The sequence below is a fragment of the Asterias rubens genome, chromosome 4 (assembly GCF_902459465.1).
Source record: "Asterias rubens chromosome 4, eAstRub1.3, whole genome shotgun sequence".
Taxonomy (NCBI): domain Eukaryota; kingdom Metazoa; phylum Echinodermata; class Asteroidea; order Forcipulatida; family Asteriidae; genus Asterias; species Asterias rubens.
Window position 1 is genome coordinate 7,758,845 of NC_047065.1, and position 16,869 is coordinate 7,775,713.

Genomic DNA, 16,869 nt, shown 5'->3' on the forward strand with positions numbered 1-16,869 from the left:
ATGCATAAAATAACAAACCTGTGAAAATTTGAGCTCAATCGGTCTTCGAATTTGTGAGATAATAATGAAAGATAAAAACACCCTTGTCACACGAAGGTGTGTGCTTTCTGATGCTTGATTTCGAGACCTCAAATTCTAAACTTGAGGTCTCGAAATCAAATTCGTGGAAAATTACTTCTTTCTCGAAAACTACTCAATTCCAGAGGGAGCTGTTTCTCACAATGTTTTAAACTATCAACCTCTCCCTGTTTTATACTATCAACCTCGCAAAATCAAGAACGGTTTTATGATAATTTTTTTTTTTTAGTAATTACCAACAGTGTCCACTGCCTTTAAAACATTTCTCGATTTCCCTCGGTTATCTTGAAACCAAACGGTAAGTCTCATCAAAGTTGTCATGGGCCGAATTTGAGGGGGGGGGGGGGCGACCCACAAGATCAAGGTCTATGTCCACAGCATTGATATGTTGAACTTCATCAGACAACGCCCTCATTTGACCTTATCATTTTGTATCTTGATCTGTGAATACATGTTCTGCACACTTTCGGCAAGCCAAGTGTTTTGTATAATGATGTGCCCATTTGACTGCTGGTGCTGCACATTACTAGGAGTTGCTTATTACTAAGGAGTTGACATGGTTGCTAAATGCCTGATTAACATGAGTATCAAAGTTGCTTTGAGAGGCATACATGTCCTTGACTTGAAAAGGTGCATGTAAAATACAAAGAACTTTTAATCTTAAATTGTCCATTTGTGTGTAAGTTTATTCCTGTTGATATGATGCAGCCCTTAACATGCTACATATACTCAAGGTTTTCTCACTTGTTTAAAATCTTCACTAAAAGATGCTGAACAGGCTTCAACAAGTAGCAAAATAGATGTACACGTAAATGTAGAGCATGCTTTATTTTGTTAAAGGCAGTGGACACTATTGGTAGTTACTCAATGTAATTATTAGCATAAAACCTCACTTGGTAACGAGTAATGGGGAGAGGTTGATAGTATAAAACATTGTGAGAAACGGCTCACTCTGAAGTGACATAGTTTTCGAGAAAGAAGTAATTTTCTAAGAATTTGATTTTGAAACCTCAGATTTAGAATTTGAGGTCACGAAATCAAGCATCTGAAAGCACACAACTTCGTGTGACAAGGGTGTTTTGTCTTTCAATCCAAGAATTTGATTTTGAAACCTCAGATTTAGAATTTGAGGTCACGAAATCAAGCATCTGAAAGCACACAACTTCGTGTGACAAGGGTGTTTTTTCTTTCAATCCAAGAATTTGATTTTGAAACCTCAGATTTAGAATTTGAGGTCACGAAATCAAGCATCTGAAAGCACACAACTTCGTGTGACAAGGGTGTTTTTTCTTTCATTATTATCTCGCAACTTCGACAACCAATTGAGCTCAAGTTGACACAGGTTTGTTATTTTATGCATATGTTAAGATACACCAAGTGAGAAGACTGGTCTTTGACTATTACCAATAGTGTCTACTGTCTTTAAACATAAAGAAAAAATAACAACATTATTTTGTATTTAATCTTGGAAGATAATGTCTACTGATTACTTGAATACAATGATAAATCCTACAAGTCATCTGTCACTGTACACAAACAACATAGCAGTTTGTTTGCTAACAATTATTTTTTTAGCAATTACCAATAGTGTCCAGGGGTCGATTTCACAAAGAGTTAGGACTAGTCCTAACTTAGGACTAGTCCTAGGATATATACAAATTACATGGATAGGCCTAAGTTAGGACGAGTAACTGGTCCTAACTCGAGATAAGACTAGTCCTAACTCTTTGTGAAATCCACCCCAGTGTCTTTAAGTAGAAGCCAAGCTGTTCTTTAAATGATTACTGTAGTACTGTATTAATAGTGTTCCACTCCTATGCATCCAAAAAGAGTAAAATACATTTTCACTATAAAGTCTTTTTTTAGAACAAAAAAAATACAAATTCTTGCAGCTCATTATTGGATGATCAATTAAATGGTTTGCAGCCATTTTGAATTTGGCTGTCATCTTTAGAAGTAATGTTCTTGTGTCTGTATCTTTTCTTCCAGAAGTCAAGCTTTTACTTGACAATATTTATTCCAGTAAATGGGCAGTATGTTCAGCAGTGTGCGGACTATTGCTCATAAAATGATACCTGGCCTACTTCTCATCGTATTTCTCAGTAGATCAGGCACCAGATTATTATTTTGTTAACAAGATTTTTTCATAGGATGGTGTGGCAGTAAGTAAGAGCAAGCAATGTCATTAAGAACTTAGCCGGTCATCAAATAAGTCATTAGGTGTTAACATTATTGGGAAATTGACATAGTAATTTTAGAAATATATAGTTGTATTGTGTTGCAGAAACGTGACCTTTTCGGTCTTTGGGATAAACTTGGGGTGTTTTCACATCCACGAAATGTTAGCTAATGAGGGAAATAAATCAATTACTGAAAAACTAATACTTTACATTCTTTAATAATTTGATGGTGTACTGGTTCCTTCATGGATTTTGCGTATAAATTACACTCTTACGCATTTGAGGGTTTTAATGATGAAAGTGTCATCATTTTTGGTGTCAGAAAGTGAAACACGATAATAAGGCTGTTTGAGGTGTGGTGGCCACTAAAGGAGTGCACTGTTTGGTTTTGGGTGTATCAGAAAAATTACCCAAGCCATAGTATGTCCGCCATAATCTCAAAATGGCCTCTTCCGATGCGGACTGTTCATTTCCATTCGTGGTTTCAATGAAAACAAAGACGTTATACCTCACCCGACTGAGTGAGCATAACAACCAATCATTTATTATAAGAAACAAGAGATTATACCATAGTCGTAACATGTTTACCCGTGCATAAAACAAATGAGGTTGCTTATTTTGCTCCCGCTGAGTTCATGATGGATGTTCCAGGTTATTAGTGCTTAAGTTGTTGTTGTTTTTTTCATCTTAGCAAATTATATCATTTCTAAGAAGATATCGAAAGCTTGGATTGAAAAAAAGCCGTACAAACAAACCAGCGCGGATTGATATAACGACATGATACAGGAATATAGTCGAGTGTCAGAAGTACATTTATTCGCTCTAAGTTATTTTTCTTGCATGAGGTATTTTCTGTTTCGAGTACTTGTGCTGAATATTTGAATATTTGTGCTGAATATTTGAATATTTGTGCTGAATATTTGAATATTTGTGCTGTGTATTTGAATATTTGTGCTGAATATTTTAATATTTGTGCTGTATATTTGAATGTTTGTGGTGTATATTTTAATCATGTTAAAGACATGGTAGGCCCGAAGAATTTGTTTTAACCACAGAAGTGAAAACATAAATGCTGGACTTTAAACTGATCTTAGTTAGCATAATATGTTGTCGGTACTGTACCAGTAAACCCCAGTAAACTTATCTGAAATAATCTCATTTTTCTTAAACTACCTGTGCCTGATTTTTACAAAGAAATTATACACCAATCTTGAGATGAACTTTTTAATATTTTACTAATGTTTTACTTTAAGAATGATATAAGAATATGCTGTTTAACCATGCTCAATACGAACGAACACATGGAGTCTTTATGTCGATAACAATAAATTGCAAAACAGTATGATGAATTCAAATCATTTTAATTTAAGTTGGTTTGAATATAATTTGGCGAGGACTTTGCATACTATTGATATATTGATAATATCTCAAACGACGGCTCAACCCAGATGTGATACCTCCCAAATAGTTGCGGGCGGTATTTGAGGCAGGTTGAGATAACATAACCAATGTTGTCAATATACTTAAATAATCTTATAGTACCGCGCATTAATGTATTATGTTGCTTTCAATATTTGATTTAAGAGCAAATAAATCCCCAAGGGATGGACTTTAAAGACATGGTAAGCCTTAAGAATTGGTTATAATCAAATAAATGAATAATATAAATTGCTGGATTGTAAACTTATCTTAGGTAGCATAAACAGTCACATCTTAAAGTCACTGGACACTATTGGTAATTGTCAAAGACCAGTCTTCTCACTTGGTGTATCTCAACATATGCATAAAATAACAAACATGTGAACATTTGAGCTCAAATGGTCATCGAAGTTGCGAGATAACAATGAAAGAAAAAACACCCCTGTCACACGAAGTTGTGTGCTTTCAGATGCTTGATTTCGAGACCTCAAATTCTAAACTTGAGGTCTCGAAATCAAATTCGTGGAAAAATACTTCTTTCTCGAAAACTACATCACTTCAGAGGGAGCCGTTTCTCACAATGTTTTATACTGTCAACCTCTCCCCATTACTCGTCACCAAGTAAGGTTTTATGCCAATAATTATTTTGAGTAATTACCAATAGTGTCCACTGCCTTTAAACAATGTCACCTTTGCAAAATTTAGGTTATACCTGTGCCTGATTTTACAAAATATAGCAGGTTAGCATTGATATATATTTTATTCACTTGTCTCATTGATACATGTATGAGATTAATGTACACTGTTTTTAATACACTGGGCCAGGGGGCGATTTTTTTCCCCTTAACCTTTCGGGCAGTCTACGTGGAGTTTAGCCAATCAGAGCGCGAGGTTGTGTTGATGACGTCACTGCGGACTTGGCTCAGCGTCCGTTCAATAACAAAAAGTGGTCGAAAAAGAAAGAACCGTGAGTTCGAGTCCCCCTGTGGAATTTTTTTCTTCTTCACTTTTTGAAGGTCTAAGTAGTTATTTTCGAAGTACACCATGAACTGAAAATCGTTATTATAGGTTATGTTAACTCCCCCCCCCCCACTTTTCCCCCCGTCTAAGTAGTTATTTTCGAAGTCAGGGCCGGGTGTATGTATGCCATGTACTTAATGGCAGTGGACACTATTGGTAATTACTCAAAATAGTTGTTAGCATAAAAACGTACTTGGTAACAACAATGGAGAGCTGTTGATAGTATAAAGCATTGTGAGAAACGGCTCCCTCTGAAGTAAGGTAGTTTTCGAGACAGAAGTAATTTTTCACTGAAATATTTGAATTTGATTTCGAGACCGCAGAATTTGATTTTGGGGTCCCGAAATCAAGCATCTGAAAGCACACAACTTCGTGTGACAAGGGTGTTTTTTATTCCATTATTATCTCGCAACTTCGACGACCAATTGAACTCAAATTTTCACACGTTTGTTATTTTATGATGTTGAGATATGGCCTACACCAAGTGAGAAGACCTGTCTTTGACAATTGCCAATAGTCCAATAATAGTGTCCAGTGTCTTTAAAAGGGAATTTATTAACCAATGATGCATGTTTGTTGTGCCTTGCACCCAGTATTGATCCCATTTCTAATTTTTATTTTAATGGATCTTTTACGAAATTAACGGGTTTACAAATTAAAAAAAAACTTGTGTTTAAAATTGGGTGTGTTTCAAATTATTTAAAGTCAGGTAAAAGAGAGATTTCATTTTAGGGCTGTTTATTTTACAACCATAACCACACCCAATCCAAAGTAAACATTGCCAAGTTATATATTATATGTAATAACTTTAATACAGCCACAACATAAATCTGATTTGTATAGAAATACTCAAAGCTGACAAGCTGCTATATGGTTATAAGGAACAACTCTTGCCATAGTTAATTATTATGCGTATATTATTATTGCTTTTCCCCCTTTGCTTATGATATACCCACAGGCCTATCTTTTCTTGGCCGATTATATCAATCTGCGATATAAATGGATCAATGTTTAAAGGCATTGACACTTTTGGTAGTTACTCAAAACAGTTGTTAGCAATACAAACTGACTTGGTAACGAGCAATGGAGAGCTGTTGATAGTATTACACATTGTAAGAAACGGAACCTTCTGAAGTAACGTAGTTTCTGAGATAGAGGTATTTTTTCGTTCAGCAGGCCTGAAGCCTTTTACTAGGCATCTGAAAACACATAAGTTAGTGCAACAAGAGTGTTTTTCTTTCATTGTTTTTTTGCAACTTCGATGACTAATTATTGAGTCAAACTTTTAACAGCTTTGTTATTTTATGCACATGTTGGATACACCAAGTTAGAATACTGGGCCCAATGTCATGGCTCTGCTTACCGTAAGCACAGAATCGGCGCTTACGGAAGCAGGGGATTCTGGGCTTACGTATTTCACGGGTTATCGGCGAATTTTGCTTCTGCGCGTGCGTACTCCACGTTACTATAGGCATTCTACGCTTACAAGAATAGCACAGAAATTCGGCGCTTGCACGTAAGCGGGGAATCGTGATCGTAAGCGCAGAATTTGGCAGTAAGCAGAGCCATGAAATTTGGCCCTGGTCTTTTACAATTACCAAACGTGTCCAGTGCCTTTAAATGGAGATACAAATCAGCGTACTGAATGTGTCTGGTCGACTTCATGACTTGCTACCAGGGGCAAGAAAACAGTTTTGATGCCTGATATTAGTATGGTTTGCTTTCAATGAAGTGTGATGTGCACAGTTTTGCTTTGAAAATACAAGAAGATTTGGATTCTAAAATGTTTTACTGTCTTTTATCAAATGGTATCGAAAAGATTCATTCGCATTTATAGAGTTTTAGGCCTACACCAATGTCAAAATTCCATCATCAAGATTGAGTCCAACAACAGTCCGCCGACTTCCAACACGGTGAAAATCGTTCCTTTTAAAATATGGCCTATGTAGGCTAAAACAACAGAATAACCGACCTCATGTTTGTTGGGGTGGTTGTTTGTTTGGTTATTTTTGTGTCTGTTAATTGATCGCCCAATCAGGTGAATTCGGCAACACACGTGGGCCATAACGAGGCCCAACGCGTTACAACGCCTCAGACCGATGCTGCGATCACTGTTTCAAGACGAGAGATTTTTTCCTGATGCACACAACACCCATCCTAAACAGTCAGATTGACGCATGGCTTGTGTATTAGCTGCTGGATAAGAAGCCATCTCCCTGATCATTTCTAGGTCAACGCTAAGGCACTGTAGCCAAAACCCTACAGTCCACTTCACCTATAGGTGTGTTGATCATGATCAGTTTAGCCAGAGTACACATAATTGCCCCTTGTTCATGTCTGGGATACGGATAGCCATCCACAGCTCCCAGCTTTGATTCACACGAGTCAAATAAAAACATAGACAACAGACATAAAAAATTGCAAAGCACTTCTTTCCCACACTCCTGCACATTGAAGAGGACCATACCCTCGGGCCCAAATTTCAACCTTCATTTGGCGCCTTTTTTCCCTTCGTTCCAGGACAGATTTTTAACCAGTCTCCTCGCCTCCCCTGGTTGGCATGGCAACGGCTAGCTCCATTGACGTCATACGGGAGGCGAGCTCGGCAAAGAGTTGGGCAGATGGATAATATGATCACGTGACGCAGTTAAAGAAGATTTTAGGGTGTAATATGCCAATTGGGAGCGTGTAATCTGCGCTATGGGTATTGTGCTCTATATTGAAATAGCTAGAACTGGTCTATATAGCGCAGAGTAAATTTCAATCGAATGTTGCGTGTGTAAGACGCAGGTTTATTGTACATTTTCTCATATAAACTGTAGGCCGGTCAATGAGCCAGCATATAATTTCAAAGGTCGTGTATACCATGCAAAGTACACCATAATGCATAAACGTAGCACGAGGGAGACTAGTCTTATCAGTTCAAAGTGGAGACTGTACTGGGTGCGTTCGTTTAGCTTCCCTGGGTCGACCCCGGTGCGTGGCGGTTTTTTCTTCCAGGACGATAGTGGGTAATTATATGCACACGTTCGTCCTGGGAAAAAAAACCGTCACACACCGGGGTCGACCCAGGGAAGCTAAACGAACGCACACATTGAACACTATCAGAACTAAAAAATTTTTTTACTGGAAATCCCTCATTTTGATTTGTTTTAAAGATGGAACCGCAGTAGCATGCACATTTTGAGATAGTCAATACAGAGGCATGCTAGTAAACGCAGTATGGCGTAGACCACCTAACACAACTTGTAACAAGCAAAAAACAAACTGTACCACATGGTTTTTTTTGTACTGCTATCAAGTAGCCCACATGCACTATTTGGAGGTAGAGTTGGTGAGGAACTGTCCTTACAATATTTTCTTATAGCTGTTACGGGAGTACGTATCAACTGATATCCATTTTGAAATAATCAAAATACATTGGACTGAAACTAGAACTGTGTTTTACGCTATAAGAACGGAAATTGGATTGTCCGCATTAATAATTAAAGTTATGGGAACCATTTTACAATATAAGATTTTTCAATGAAAATGTACATTTTACATGTGCTTCTGAGGTTTTATCTTTTAAAGACAGTGGACACCTTTGGTAATTGTCAAAGACCAGTCTTCTCACTTGGTGTACCTGAAGATATGCATAAAACAATAAACCTGTGCAAATTCTAGCTCAATTGGTCGTCGAAGTTCTGAGATATGAATGAAATAAAAAAAACACCCTTGTCACACGAAGTTGTGTGCTTGCAGATGCTTGATTTCGAGACCTCAAGTTCTAAATCTGAGGTCTCGAAATCAAATTCGTGTAAAATTACTTCTTTCTTGAAAACTACATTACTTCAGACGGAACCGTTTTTCACAATGTTTTATACTATCAACAGCTCTCCATTACTAATTACCGAGTAAGTTTTTAAGCTAACCATTATTTTGTATTTAAGCTAATAATTATTTTGAGTAATTACCACTGCCTTTAACAAAAATCTAGAAGGGTGAATTTAAAGACTACATTTTTAGTTGTGATAGTGTTGCTGGTCGTTTCGACCCTCGCAGAGTATTTCAAAGGTTAAACGAATACAACAAATAGAGGTATTACACTGGTTTAACTAAGAGCAGTCAAGTGAATGCCCGTATGAAACAATGCATTTCACAGTCTTTAGTTTAAAGGCATTGAACACGTTTGGTAATTGTCCAAAACCAGTTTTCTCACTTGGTGTATCTCAAAATAAGCATAAAATAACAAGACTGTGAAAATTTGAGCCCAATTGGTCATCGAAGTTGCGAGAAAATGATAAAAGAAAGAAAAACACCCTTATTGTGTGCTTTCAGATTTCTTATTTTAGTGAGAAATTACCTCTTTCTCAAAATCTATGCTACTGCAGAGGGAGCCGTTTCTCATGTTTTATACAGCCCTCCAATGCTCGTTACCAAGTCAGTTTTTCAGGTAATCTTTGTTTTGAGTAGTTACCAAACGTGTACCATCCGTTTGGTAATTACTAACAAATATTAACTTAAAAACTGACTTGGTAACGAGCATTGGAGAGCTGTTGATAGTATAAAACATTGTGGGAAACGACTCCCTCTGAAATATCGTAGTTTTTGTGAGAGAGGTAATTTCTCACTAAAATAATAAAAGACTTCTAGCTATAGAAGTCTTTTATTCTTATCTGAAAGCACACAAATTCGTCTAAAAAGGGTGTTTTTTGTTTCATCATTTTCTCGCAACTTCGATGACCAATTGAGCCCAAATTTTCACAGGCTTGTTATTTTATGCTTATGATGGGAAACACCAAGTGAGAAGACTGGTCTTTGACAATTACCAAACCTGTACCTTCCCTTTAAAGGACGGTTAAGGCATAAGTTACAATAAAGTACAGACATTCCAACTATGGCTTCCTTCAGATAGTGTTCATACTTCGATAAAACGTTGCGTGAAGATAATAGGTTCGGCCCCATCGTTTATAACCACACCTCAATCAACGTTATCTGAGGAGTTTGTTTCCCAAAATAAGCATACAATAATATAGCCCTGGCCTAAGCAAGCGTATTGCCGCCACACGAAAGAAAAACGTGCACACTATAAGTCCAAAACTTATCATGTACGTGCACGATAAATTATCGTGTACACGATACGAGAGAGATTTGTTGTAATGTTTATATGTAGTTACTGGGCATCCTGGAAAACAGCGTTTTACTGAGAGGTTTCCCCAGGGTAAAGAAGAAATATATAAAGGGTGCGTTCGTTTAGCTTCTTTTTCCAGGACGAACGTGCATGGGTAATTATCTGCACGCGTTCGTCCTGAAAAAAAAAACCGCCGTCGACCCGGGGAAGCTTAATGAACGCACCCATTATACGCTTCAGTGTACAATAGAGCAGGGAACAGCTAACCATGCCTTGTAGTAGATTCATTGAATCATAGAGCATAGAGTAAGGACTCTTATATTCCTTACTCTATGATTCAATATTTACAATGATTCCCATGATTCCGTACTCCATGATTTACTGTTTCCAATGATTTCAATACATAGTACTTACCAGCTTAAGGTTGGCCTCCAAACCTGTACTCCATAATGTTGAACTCGTGTCGTTGGTGCACTGTAACAAGTGGCGTGCAACGTTGAAAATTATAAATGTCCCGCCTTAGTAGAGAGTGAAATGAACTAGGCACAGGGGTGAGACGGCAGACATATTACGTAATGAAGAATGGAGGAGAGTTTCAAACCTTTGTACTTATTGGTCAAGACAGTTCACACCAGGATCACACCACTACTAGCACGTACGCCAACATTTTCTTAAACAATTAATTTGACATACACCGCAACCCGGTTCAATGTGTACGAAGGAGAAACTATACTCACACAATTGTATGGTTCTACATTCAAAACTTTCGGGATTTGAACTAATCAATATCTGTAATTGAGAACTTGTTTTTTCTCGTATGAAATCATGAGCAAGTGAATCATTTGTTACTTAAACAAAAATTGTAAGACCAACCATCTCTATAGACCAACTAATGTTGGGTGGAGATGGTTGATTAGTGCCACTCTTATCGTTAGAGGACTACACGTGTCGATTTCACAAAGATAGTCCTACCTTAGGACAATAGTTCTAGTGTATTAAAAAATGTTTAAGACAAGTTCTAAGTTAGGACGAGTAACTCGTCCTAAAGGGGAAGATAAGACTGGTGAAATCATCCCTTGGTTTCGAAATTGGGGATGACAAAGGGTATCACTCAAATCCAATCATTGCTTTATAATAAGGAATTAAAGAGGGGAGTGAGAACCTTTTACAACATTCAGCCTATAACTCTTTTCGAATTAAATCAACGATTAACCCAAGCACTTTGTCCCCATAGTTCGTTTTAATGTCAACGGCATCAATGACAGTCAATAAAACAATATACAAACATGACAAAAAGTAAGGTTGTTAACCACTTAAATACATCTCAATAACGTCATCATCACGTCACCTTTGAAAAAGGAAACAACAGTCGCAGCTACAATCAATTCCGTGATATCCGTTAAAATACACTGAGTTTCCTTGTTTTGTGTTACGTCATAAACGTTTGTTTAAATATAAACAGTCTTATAGTAAAACACGCCACTTACGGCAGTCATCAGACAGGTTTGAAATTTACAAGTCACGTGCCAAAACATTTGTTTACAACACAGTTTTCACAAAGCCTGACGTCACGTCCTGCCCGTATGGAAATTACATTTTAGTTATACGGTGTTTACACCCCACTCCAACCCAAGTGAATAATATGTTTATATACCAATTAGTTAATGGTAGTAACACCATTGGAAGACTTTGAAACGCTAGGTGGCAGCAGACTTACCAGGTAAGTTTTCATTGTTTACGTTGTTCTGAGCACGCGCACTATAACCAAGAACATGGATGTACCTGGTAAGTTTGCTGCCACCTAGAGTCCCAAAAGCCCCTCATTTCTTGCTTATGGCTTTTGTTCTATGTCGACACGTTTCAAGAAAGAAAAAAGGAAAATGGCGATCTTAAAAAGCAAAGTGAACTCTAGTTTGAATAGCAGTTCTTATAGTGAACATAAAACATTTGAGATGTTTTTTTTCGTCATCTGCAATGTCCATTTACACTCACTGAAATCGGAGTGTATTTTGGGGTATTAAAAGAGATGACCAATGCAATTTGTACACGTGTAATGTCTACCGACAGTGTTGATTACGAAACAAGATGTTGCCAATCAGTTTCAAAAAGTACAGGTAACTGAAATTCTTTTGGGTTAGTGGTGTTTCCTAAGCAAATGTGGAGTACTTTAAAGTCCCTCAAATGTGGCCACTAATACAAATAAAGTTGTAAATTGTCAACATGAATATTCTGGAACAAGGGCCTTGAAAGATATAGTCTCCCTGTCAGTGTACACAATTTAGGCTAAAACGTACGTCAAGCATCTAATATACATGAACCAGCATCAAAAAAGTGATATAAAAATGTCACGCAATTTACCGTTAGTGATTCTCTTTAGATATTACAAAAAACGAACGATAACAATCTTTAAAATAATATACAGTACGTTCCAGCCTTGATCATTAACTAGTCGTGACACTGCCGCTTTGCAATGTACACTCAAAGTTTAAAACGTTTATTCAGTGTGACTTTAAATAGTAAAATATATGATAAACTGTTAGTTATTTATTAACTTCTAAAATAGTACTTTTGGGTAGATGTTATTTTGTTTCCCCCGAATGCAGTGCAAAAGTATTAAACCAGAGCTGTGTTAGGTCTATCCTGCAGTCAGGCCTTTACTGGGACCCCTATTTTGAAATGTCCATTCAAACATTAATTTAACGATTAGCACCTTTAATCCAAAATAAATAATAATAATCCAAAGTTAATCAAAATGTTTGACTCCTCAGGTAAACTTTTACTCTACATTGTTGCGTGCCTTAAAGCCAGTGGACACTAATGGTAATTGTCAGAGACACGTCTTCTTACTTGGTGTATCTCAACAAATGCATAAAATAACAAAACTGGGAAATATTGAGCTCAATTATTGGTTGTCAAAGTTGCGAGATAATAATGAAAGAAAAAACAGCCTTGTCACACGAAGTTGTGTGCTTTTAGATGCTTGATTTCGAGACCCAAAATTCTTGATCTGAGTTCTCGAAATCAAATTCGTGGAAAATTACTTCTTTCTCGAAAACTACGTTACTTCAGAGGGATCCGTTTCTCAGAATGTTTTATATATCAACCGCTCCCCATTACTCGTTACCAAGTAAGGTTTTATGCTATTATTTTGAGTAATTACCAATAGTGTCCACTGCCTTTAAGAGTGATTTGCAGTTATGATCAATCTTAGCTTTCAAATTTTGTGAAACCGAGTCTTGGGCTCTGTTATGCCACTTACTTTTGTGATTAGTAAAAATTTAATAAAATTAATTGGTGATGAAAACACATCCTAAGATCAAAGGTATTGCATAATTGCAAGGCCCCTCTTGTGTTTGACGGCAAGTATTGCCACGTATGCTTGGATCACAACAATATCTGGCATGACGTCATGGTGACGGTGATGAAAACAAACGGTGATGAAAACACACCGTGCGTCCAATTGATACTGATTACAAATCATGATGAACTATTTGGTTTTATAATCCAACATAGTTTGGTCACACTGCAGATATAAACCAACTATAGATTGATCACACTGCAGAAATAACCCAAACTATAGATTGATCACACAGCAGAAATAATCCAACTATAGATTGATCACACATCAGATATAATCAAACTATAGATTGATCCCACTGCAGATATAACCAAACTATAGATTGGTCACACTGCAGATATTATCAAACTATAGATTGGTTACACTGCAGATACAATCCAACTATAGATTGGTCACACTGTAGATATCACCAACTATAGATTGATCACACTGCAGAAATAACCCAAACTATAGATTGATCACACAGCAGATATAATCCAACTATAGACTGATCACACTGTAGATATAAACCAACTTTAGATTGGTCACACTGCAGATATAAACCAACCATAGATTGGTCACACTGCAAATATCACCAAACTATAGATTGGTTACACTGCAGATACAATCCAACTATAGATTGGTCACACTGCAGATATCACCAAACTATTGATTGGTCACACAGCAGATATAATCCAACTATAGATTGGTCACACTGCAGATATACTCCAAGTATAGATTGATCACACTGCAGATATAATCCGACTATAGATTGGTCACACTGCAGATATCACCAAACTATAGATTGGTCACACTGCAGATATAATCCAAGTATAGATTGGTCACACTGCAGGTTGGTGGTAAGGAAACTATAACTTAAATTATATGTGCCCCTCTTTAACGTTTGTGTATGAAACGTAATGTGTTATCATTCAACGTTGAAACTCTAAGTTTTTGGATACACTATAATATAGATACTAGTATGTAAATGTCTATAACATAGACTTGCCATTTGGACAACCCGACCATTTCATTCTCTATACATTATGACATAATAGTCATTTATAACTTTCATAGTGCATTGGAAGTATATATGTTTCTCTTTTATGTCGGTGGAAGTATACATAACACGGTCCTAAGTTTAGTACTTTTATCATTTTGTCAAATATTTTCGTCGAGTTCATTCACGTGAAAGTTACACTTTGTCACTGCATATTTTCATCAGATTCATATAACTACAAGAACTAGGCCTATGTCGGTATCATAAAGTGATCCTTGTCAACAGACGGAAACCTTTAAATTGAATAATTATACAATGACGTCATTATTAAGGGCCTTTACGTCATCTTTCATCACTATGGCAAACAAAATCGCAGCACTGTTTAATATAGTTTTAAGGTGAAAAAGTAAAAATTTGTAAAGATGTATCTTTAATAATGCATGAAAAAATGTACCCCTTGCTGCACCAACAGACTGCAGCGGTGTGTCACCTTCAGTAAGTGACGTTATTAATATCAATATATACATACTCTTGAATAATTAAAAGTCTTTTTGTTTAAAGCACATACACAACACGATAGGAATGGTCACGTAGCATTCTGCTTCAAATCGCCGTCGGTCCAAATATTTCAGACACATCCACGTCACTACTTAATTTGTCTGATTTGAATCTCAGAAAAAAAATATATAAAAAAATTGCACAATTTTCATAAAATGAAACGGCACATTATTATGTCACAGAGTACAGCGGGATTGGGCGTCCATACTATAGCAGCGTTCGAACATAGCAACTTTTGTCACGTCTATATGCCTATCTATATATTATAGCGTCGTGTTATGACGTCACAGCTTAATGAATTATTCATACACATGTAAGCTAAACTATAACTAACAACCTTGTTGTACGTAACTCCATCACCCATGGAATTTACGGGCTGTGGGTCGCCGGAAGAAAAACCATGAACGTTTCAAATAAAATAAAAGCCGTGATTATTTTGAAAGACGTCTTAACTACGATCTTGGATGGTTTTCCTTTTTTAAAGTGTATCATCTGCCGTTCAAAGTTAACAACCTTTGTATAGTAGTACACTGACATCTGCCTACAAGGAAGTATCAAATGAAATAAATACTTCTTACTTTTTCCCGCCACTCCCATAATTGCACGCATACATATTTTATTTTAATGTACACTTTCAATACGTCTGGGTCAGAAATGACCCGGTTTCCAGGATGATTTCATAGCGCTGCTTAACGGTACAAATTTTTTCGTGCTAACTGTAGCAGAAAACTTGCTAAGGTGCAAGCGTATTTCACAGATTAGCATAAAAATCGGGCGGCCATATTGCACGTTTACCATGGATTTGCAATGTGACTTTAACTATTTTCGTGCGGTATGCAACGGAAGGTTACCATGTCTTTTCGTGTGCTTACGGTTAGCAGCGCCATGAAATAGAAACCACACAGTAAGCAAACAATCGGCCTCAAGCAGCGCTATGAAATTGGCCCCAGATCCCGTGGCGGCCTGACCCATTTTCTGGGTCAATATGACCCGGAACTGGTGTCAAAGTAACAATAGGTCAAACTAATCAGTTTCAAGATCAGCCTGACCAAAAAAATGGGTCAGCCATGGGACCCGGAATCCAGATCAAGGATGTATCTTCTTGTTATATCTAGAAGTGTAAGGGTCATGGGTTCGAATCCCACCCGAGTAATATACCTGTGAGTTTTGTTCACATGACTCGGAAAAGTACTGGGTACGGTGCTGACACATATCGGGTATATGGGTGAAAACCAGAATGAATAATGTTACATCTGGTTACATGCAGCCATGAAAATAATATGGACAATGTCAACAACAATGTTGAACTGTTTTTAAATGTTCCGTCCAGCGGCAGGCATACGCTACAAATTTTGTAACAAGAGATGCAGATAACTACCAGTGACAACTCCGTCAAAGCGTCATTTTTTACAAGTTTTGTTTCTGGGTCACAAACTCATGTTCTTTCAATTAAACCAGAACATAGAACATGGTAGGTCTACTCGATCCTAAATTCGGAACAGGTGCTTATTTCTGATCTCAAATTAAACATCTGAAACACTTCCAATTGGAATATCGTCATTATCAAGCAGCTTTATACCAAGCATGGATTGTCCGGTAACACTTGAAGATTCAATTATATAGGGCTTAACCTGAAAGAGTAAATCTGAGAGAATGGAACTCTGGTTATGGTAATATACTGCACAGCACGTGCAGGTGACTGAGCAGCAAGATTGACAGAAAGTGGGCCCCGATGGATGTACCGATGGATGTACCCGTGTCTATAGCTTGAAATGTACCCTAAAACGTACGGACAATCGGTTCTTAGTGGTAGTTTGAAAACATTTTATCAGCAAGCTTTACAATAGATCGGAGAAAATGCTTCGATTTCTGTCACCCAACTTACTCCGATGGATATTTCCTTCTGACAATGAGGTTTCGCAAAAGTCCTCACGATGAACCAGTACAGCGTGTAAAGAGACCAATTCCCAGCAGACTTTATTTTCATATCAATTCCCCCCAAAATGCAACATTTTATTGGGCAAAAAACCCCATTCAATTCTATTAAAATTAACTTATTCATTATCCCGTCAAACACCTGGAGATATGACAGAATGATATTGACACACCATTGGTTGAGTGTGACAAATACCAATTAATATACTGTTGATTACAGTGTATCCTA